General features: G+C 37.7%; 1 pseudogene; it reads left to right on the forward strand.

Annotated features, from left to right (window-relative positions):
* Window positions 1-1,155: 1,155 nt before the first annotated feature.
* On the forward strand, window positions 1,156-8,293 carry LOC122335432 (annotated as a pseudogene).
* Window positions 8,294-9,054: the final 761 nt, after the last annotated feature.

Raw genomic sequence — 9,054 nt, forward strand, 5'->3', positions numbered from 1 at the left:
AACATATTTATCTGTGTCTTGTGGTTAATTTAAAAGAATAGTTTGCCCAAAAATAAATATTCTATCATCATTTACTCAGCCTCAAGTGGAAGTCATTTGGACGTCAGTGGTGACCTAAAACAGCTTTTTTCAAACTATCTTCCTTCTGTGTTCTGCAAAACAAGGAAATTCATTCAGGTTTGGAAAACGACTTGAGGGTGAGTAAATGATGACAGTATTTCACTTTTGGGTGAACTATTCTTTTAAGCCCTGAATCTAGGCTCCACCTGGAGTCATACGCTCATCAGCAGAAGAATGGTCAGTTATGAGTTTGTTGTCTCGTCTAATATCGATTTCAGCAGTTCTTAACCATATTTAACCATATTTTCTTTGCAAAGTCTCCATCATACTGAGCGTTTAAAAATGGTACAGGTCGACTCATTTTTTGTTCAACACATCCACAAAAATTTGTGGCCGTTCTATTCTGTATCAGTCCAGGAATTAATGCAAAAAGTTTTTTTGTTATTCCCAGCTGCTTCAAAAGTTCTCAGCAAAACATGTGCAAAGGTCTTTAAAGCTGCTTTTGGAGACCCTCTGTCCTACAAATTTTAGTTCCAACCTGCCCGTGGTTTTCAAGGATCTTAACACCTTAATTATCTAATTCAGGTGTGTTTTTTTAGGTTAGATTTAGACTCCAGGAGCAGTGGTTGTACTGTAACATGCTCTCACACATTTAGTTATTTACTTTGGGGTGGGGTTAAATTAAAATAGGCTTTAAACAACAAAGATCTATTCAAGATCTATTCTATTCAAATGCATGACAGAGGGCCATCATATCTTAATATAAAAAGAGTGTCATTGTGGCAGTTGATGTTTAACGTTTCTCTCATTTCTACGCCATCTGCACTTTTCCTCTTAATAAACAGTTACAATATGAGACCTTTAGAGGGTAGGTTTTTATTGTAGGCAGTTTAAATATTTGTAAACTGTGTGGAGATGCTTAGCTACATTTTTTAAAAATGTATGGCTAAAGAAACGTTTGCAAATTCAAACTGTACACGGTTAAGTAAGCTGTATGTTTCCTAGGTAAGGTATCAACCCGGTGTAAGTGCACGCGCAGGCCTCCTGCGCGCATCACAGGCAGGAGTTTGTAGCGAAGATGAAAAAGTGCTTGATCAAATGATTACAACGGTTCCTGAGACGCTTCATCACACAGCAGTACAGAACCAGACATCCACTCAAGAACCGAGAGCCTGTGGAGTTTCGCGGATCAGTAGCGTCGTATCAATTCGAAATGGAGATTCTATAACGTTTAATTTCATCGAGGGCGCTGAGAATGAAGATTTTATTGTTCCTGGAATATCAATGGGGAAATAACCCGTGTGGTTTTTGTGACATGTGGATTTACCCTTTTTTTCAGTTTTTATGGATCTTGGTGAGAAATGTAAAAATATAGACAACCAGCACGAGACAACTGCCACAGCTTTGGGAGTATTCTTTATCATCATCATCATCTCAGTGGGACTGTGTTATTATTATTATTTTAAATAAACCTTTTGTTAATAACCATACAGAGCCCAAAGCAGAGGTCTTCCTGGGACTGATACAACACGATTCTAAATTACATTTTCCATCGACTTGATCAGACATCAGTGTAGAAACGTCTTGTAAGTTTTATAAACTTCCATCTATTTTCTACCTGACGCCATCTACCGGCACAGTCTGTTTCGGTTTGACTTGTTCTTCGTTTATTCAAAATGTTATTATTTTTTTTTTTCCAAATGTCTATTTGCAAAACTACGATTTAGTTAGCATTTTATACAGTTCCATATTGGTGAAGCACAAAAAAAAAACCCCCCCAAAAAACAGATTTAACTAAAAATCCCTTTAGAGATGATCTTTGAGTCTGAATGGCATCCATGAAAAAATCCAGCTGATTCAGAAAGGCGCACATCTTCTTCTTATGTAACTTTTGTAACTATCACATCTGAAAATGCATTTCAGAGCAATTTAGCATAGGGTTCAGCATAACTATATGTGCGTAAGAATCAAAAGAAAAAAACAGGATATACCTTTTAATGATCCATTTGATGTGTGATCACGTTCATCAGTTTAGCTTACACGATTCTGTTCTCACTGTAGGAGGCATGAAATCATCATGCTTGCTTAAAGTGACACGAGCAATCAGTTAAAGACACTTTGGGGTCTGGTTTGTGGAAATCTATAAATCTACCCATGAAGCCAAAGTATTATTCTTCAGAATATTGCAGACCGTGGCAGCACTTCTAAACCATCAGTGGATCAATACCCAGCATATACCATCAGGATGTATTTGAAACTGACAAAACAGATATGCTTTCACATATGTCTCACGTCTCTGTTTTAAAACGTCTCAAGGTTCTCAAGCTTGATTTTGTGGACTGCATTATGCGCTGGGTCTGCTTTGCACAACTTAAGCAGAGCAGACATGCTGCATGTTAGAGCTTGCGTTTTATAGTGTTTGAACTTAATTATACACGTTATAACACCGGGTGACAGGTTTTCTGTTTTATGTTATGAAATCACTAAAAAGCTCATAAAAGTTATTTATTTAGGAAGTGGTTGCTTTTAAAGAAACATGATGTACACATAGTTTAACTTAGGTTACATTATATAATGGGTGACAGTAACCCTGATGTCACGCCTCTGCTATCCTCTTGGCAGAAAGGTTTTACATAACTTTTGCATAAAATGTCTGTCAGTTATTGGTATTCTTCTAGTGTACTCAAAATCACAAGTGAAATCGTGTTGAAGTATGGCAACCTGATGCAGGTGGAGGTGCAACAATTATACATGATCAGTTTTGTTTGTTGTAGTGTTGCTTTGACTCTTCTGTGATTTTTATGGTAACATGGTAACCTTACGAGTATAGTCAGTATAGTATTGTAATATTACTGTTGTTCTGTTAAATAAAATGAAAAAGTAAGACAATAATCAAGATGACCGTTACAAAAGCTCTATGCATTTATTCTAACGTTCACGCACATTGTTTTGGGATCTGTAATACCTTCCGCTCAGCAAGGCTGCATTTGTTTGCAAGTAACACAGTAGTTACTTTCCCTGGTAACTGGTTTCTTTTGTGAGAAGTGACCAATTATACATAACGCTGCTTCTGCCACCTTCAAATAGATTTACACTTCGACGTAAGTAAAGGATGGGAAATACCCTTCATAAATGCTGCCTGCCTGATATAATTTTGATATTATACCCCTAACACAGATGATGTATTAAGATTAGTATAAGCTCTTCCCAGGTTAGGCTCTCTCTGCTTAAAGCAGCTTTTCATGTAAACAGCTGAGCGAAATGTAACTTCGTCTCGTTTCTTCAGGTCAGAATGCTGTTGAAGCTGAAGTTGATGAGCTCAGGCTGCAGCGGAGTCACGGACTCACGACACGGAGCGGTCACCATTACCCTCTGTGCCTTCTTTATGCAAGTGTTTGTGGAAGCTAGCTCATGGTGGTATGTGCTGTTTTTTTTCTTTTCAACATGCTAAGTCATCGCAGTATGTACGCGTCTCTTTCATTCAAGAGACATTGTTTCTTTGTGTAACATGTCTGTGAGGATCCATTTCTTCCTTATACTGCAGACTTTCGGAATAAAAAAATAAAAACCCAGATTATTGATGCTTGAAATACAACATGTCCTGTCTAATATGCAGTTTAGACAGTTTGATACACACTCCGAACCACTGCTTTGAAACCAATGATTCACAAATGTTTCAAAATTCAGAAAATCAAAAAATGACTTTCGTCATTATTCAATTACAGGTACGATATTGAAAAATAAACAACTTGTTTTTCAATTTCTTGCAAAAATGAAAATGGGAAATCAGAAAAAACGCCTGCAGCCCAAATCTGATTTGGACAAAAATCTTTTTAATAACATCAATACAAATATAAAGGCTTTTACTCTAATCATTACCGCCAGAGTACACGTTTTCCAGATTTAATTCCCTTCCTAGCCTGCCCAGAACGCGATACTCTCTGGACGTGATATTTGCCAAACTAAAACACACATTTTGGTCTGTAATTGGTTTTGTTATGTGCAGACTAGAGCCCTGCACGGTCCTCGAATTTAAGCCCTGGCCCGAGACTCTCAGGCCGGGACAGCTTATCAGAACTACCGGTCCGAGCCCTTCCAAAACGTCTTCATTTACTGATCCAGCTATTAAAATAATTCAGTTTTGAGTGTAACGGCAAAATAATTATATTTCGCTCAGTTTTTTAATTGAGACTAGAATAAAGAGCATGCTTTGTTAGAGTAAAGTTTGTGTTTTTTATAGAAAGACCAGGCAACCAATAAAAGTCAACACTTAACACTTTTACCTTCATGTGCAAAAATATTTTTTTATGAGAAAAATGTTGTGGCCTAAATAAACTGATGCATAAAAGTCTACCAACACCATAAGGAGAAAATTATCACACAATAATAAAAAATGTAAAATGTTCCATTTAAAAAAGAAAAATTCTATATTTTATTAAAAACAAAGTGTAAGGTACATGGACCGGACCCTTCATGAAGAAGTGCTTAAAAAGCAGCTCTCACTCGTATCGTTTAGCATAGCGACCGTCATGGTGGATGCACAAATCTACAATAATTTTAGAACTAAAACTTTTTTATTATAGAATGTAGTTTGGAGTTGACTGAATCACAGCCATGCCAATATAGAGGGATATCAAATGGCTACGAGTGTGAAGTTGCTCTTAGCGCGTTCATCGCTAACCGTCTGTGCTCATGCATGGGATTTCTTCCAGGTCTCTAGCGATGAATCCCCTTCTGATACCAGAAGTGTATATCATAGGAGGACAGCCGTTGTGCAGTCAACTAGCAGGACTGTCCAAAGGTCAGAAGAAGCTTTGCCAGCTGTATCAAGATCACATGCAGTTCATTGGAGAGGGCGCCAAGACAGGCATCCAGGAATGCCAATACCAGTTTCGCAACCGCCGCTGGAACTGCAGCACAGTGGACAACTCCTCCGTGTTTGGCAGAGTCATGCAGATAGGTACAGTTTTAGCCAGCTGTTTTCCATGAAACAGTAATTAATGATAATCACAGCTGTTTAGCTCCAAAATAGACAGAAAGCCATAGAAGCACCTTGTGGCATCTTGAGTGTTGTTGTCTAAATAAAAATAGCTCCTTTCCTTTTTATAATCAACCAAAATCTTCTTCAATTTTGAATTCATTTCCAACAGCAGTGACTTTTCAAGGCAGTCAGTCACGAAGCTCAAAAGCTGTTTCCCACCGCTGTGAAACCCAATGTTCTGTTTAGACATACTACGTCTCTTTTGTGGTTTTCATACATGCTGATCTACGTATGTCCAATTAGATGCGATAGCTTGTTTTACATGAGAAGATATGTCCGCTAGGTGTCGGTGGCGGAACTTATTGTGCGTTGCTGAACTCATCATTGTGATGCACCTACAGTTTGATGTTTAATCCTTCCCTTTACTTTTGTGAGAGCAAGGCTACATAATGTATGAGACAGAACAGTTTCACTACAGCAATTCCTAAAATTCCTAAAAGTTCCTCACGATAAATACATTAGGGTAAAGAGAATAAATGGTTTTATTCACTAATTGATGATGTAAAAAAAGTCAAGAAAGGTTCGAGATCATTCGCTGCGCTGGTTGTTTGCTTTTCCCAGGCAGCAGAGAGACAGCGCTTCACGCATGCCTATCAGCTCCGCTGGAGTGGTCAACGCAGTGAGCCGTGCCTGCAGAGAGGGGAGTTGTCGAGCTGTGGCTGCAGCAGGGCAGCGAGGCTTCCAAAGATCTGCCACACGAGACTGGCTGTGGGGCGGCTGTGGTGACAACTCAATTACATTTCACCGCTTCAGCAAGGAGTTTGTGGATGCACGCGAACGGAAAAACCTTCACCAAAGGTTCTGTGGAGAGTGCGAGACTGCTGATGAACCTTCATAACAATGAGGTGGGACGGAGGGTAAGACGTTCTTAATATATATATATATATATATATGGTTTCTTTTTCTTAACATTACTTACTCTTGTAAATAAAATCATCATCATCATTTACTCACACCCTCAAGTATTTCTATGAAAGTTAACATGGACCCGAAACAGTTTGGTTGTTAACTTCATTTGTGTTCTGCCCAGAACAAAGAAATTCATCCCAGGTGTGGAACCACTAAATGATTGATGAGGGTAGACAAATCACTAGAACAACTACTGCTTCTGCATTCAATAATATTCAAAATGCTTTTAGTGACATTAGTGTTTGGTGGCACACTTACCGTGGTAATTTTACAGTCGAACTCACCTGTAGGTTAAAAGAAACACGTATTACCAAAACATAGGGGACAAGAAGGTGATGACTTGGGACAATTAAAGCATTTATAATGTATATTTTTCTGTTCTGTTCTAATTATTTCAATAGTTATGGTATACATGTGATCGCATCATGTTAGACAATCAATATTATAATTTAATATCCATGTACCTCAGTATTATCACACCATAAACAAATACATTATTGACAATAAAATAGTGGGTTTTCATACTAGCGCCAACCCGGGTTAACAATCGCTTTTAACCCTGGGTAAAGACCTTGTATACTTTGAAAGCGACGTTAGCCCTCCATTGCAGTGCTAGGTTTGTTCAGTGTGAAACCGACAGTGGTAATTTTGTCCTTGTTGTCTTTCCTTTGTGTGTAATGCGTGTGAAAAATGCTGGGTGGGTCGCTTTCATTTTCTAGCTTTTAAACTTGTGGAAATTGAGGCTGAGTAAATGATGGCAGAATTTTTATAATAGAGGGTGAACTTCTCCTTTAATTCTGTATTAGAGAAAAACATTTTGGTCCCACTTTATATAGGGTAACCTTTAACTGCGATGTACCCATTAAAATAATAATTTAGTACAATCCACTCTTTATTGTGTACATGTTTTTAAATTGTACTTATGTTTATAAAAAATACCCATATGTACTTAAATCTGTTACTAATTCCTGTAATTACATTTTATTCAAGTATTCACAAAATATTCTCGCACACCTTAACCCACCCTTAAACCTACCCATATTAACTAAACTGTCCCTAACCTTACCTGTATCCACCCTCGATAGCAGCAAAAGTGTTTTGGCAACACAATAGTTACACAATAACATTACATTGTATTCTATTTTTTGGATGTAAATACATAGTAGTTAAGGCCACAAAATGTAAAGTTTATTTCCAGAATGATATTTTGTCTCCATTTCTCAAATCCTTATTCTCTATTTAAGGACCAATTTTTTTCATAAATATTTAAAAGTTGGAATTCAAAAGTTGTAAGTCTAGGAAACCATGGTCAACGTACATATTGCATATGGAAATCCGGTTGACAGTTTTCCTTTAGTGCTTAATCCTGTTCTGTACACACACAGTTCAGTACTTTATGGGAGTGACAAGCAGATTCTACCACAGACTGTTTATTTATTACAGAAATATTGAGCAACTTTAAGAAGAACTAGTTGTTGATGATGATATCAATGGGACTCAATGAGCGTGTACCGTCAGGCCAGCTGGCTGTCACATCCAGATCATTGCAGGATGGTGGAGAGAGGTATGTTGTGGATTCACTCTGGTTTAATTAACAGTGTGTACGTGGGCCCGCTGGTGTTACTATATTTATAACCCCACATATAGCACTTTGATTTCTGCCACTTTATACTTAAAATAATAGAATAGAAATTATCACTATTGACTTTTGTCAATGGAACAAGATAATACTAAATACCGTGTTGACATATTACAAAATCAATGATTACAGCTTATCATCATAGTCTCTATTTGTTAGCTAATGATCTCTTTCAACACCACCACAGATAATATCGGATCTTGCCAATGTTTCCTGTAAGTATCATGGCGCGTCCGGCCCCTGCAGCCTCAAAACATGCTGGTTGCAGCTGGCCGATTTCCATAGGAGTGGGTGACGTGCTGAAGATAGAAATACGACAGCGCTCGCTGCTGTGAGGCTTCAGTCTGGCCGTGGGAAGCTAGATTCAAGTTCACTCTAAATTTAACTTCTCCTACCAGCAATGACCCGTGTGTTTATCGACCCCAGTCCAGATTACTGCGTAGGGGAACAAAACTACAGGCTCTTTAGGAACTCCAGGTCCGCTTCTGTAACTGCGAGATCGCCTGAAGGCATGGATGGCTGCGCTCTCATGTGTTGCGTCGAGGTTACGATCCAGTACAAGACACAGTTGGCTGAGCGTGCCACACTGCAAATTTCACTGGTGCTGCTACGCCAAATGCAAAGAGCACCGTACTAACAGTTGACCCGATTGTGTGCAATAGCAGCACGAGGTAAGCGTTAGGGAGCATGTGAAAAAAGAATACTAGAAGGAAAAACTAAATAAATTATATCATTATATGAGACTGGATATGAGTCAACTGATCTGTACACTCAGTATCTCAAATGAGAAACCAATACTGCAAAAAAAGTTTTCCTGCAAAATATCTCCCAAAAAGATCATTGTGTTTGATATCAAGGCTTAAAGTTGAGAAACTGTTTAAAATTGTCATGCTGTTTCTATTATTATAAATTTATGCTTTAATTGTTAATAGATCTTACAAAATGTTCTTTGATTTAGAAAGAGAACAAGATAAAAAATAACATATGTTGAATTCAATTAGATCAGGTTCTAAACAAATGCATCGTATGGGGCATCTTCAGGAACATAGCTGGAGTTAACTGCATAGCTCAAAACGCCTATTTACTGTGTAGTTATCACTGTTTTGTTTAGTCTGGATATCATTTCACTTAGTGGATTTTCATTTAAAGTTGAACAGATTTTGCATAATAACAGGTTGTGTACAGTGCAAACAATATACTTTCTGGCACAATACCTTTACATTTTATTACTGATCGTTTTGCTTAATAAAAATTCATTAAAGAAATTGATGATACTTGCATCTATTTATCCGACTGATATGTAGTTATGGTAACATATGAAGGCACATGAATAATCATGTAGTAATACTGAATTCATATTTACTTTAACATTAGTAAAGAAGCTAATCATGAACGTGTGAAGAGC

The sequence above is a fragment of the Puntigrus tetrazona genome, unplaced genomic scaffold (assembly GCF_018831695.1).
Source record: "Puntigrus tetrazona isolate hp1 unplaced genomic scaffold, ASM1883169v1 S000000776, whole genome shotgun sequence".
NCBI lineage: Eukaryota > Metazoa > Chordata > Actinopteri > Cypriniformes > Cyprinidae > Puntigrus > Puntigrus tetrazona.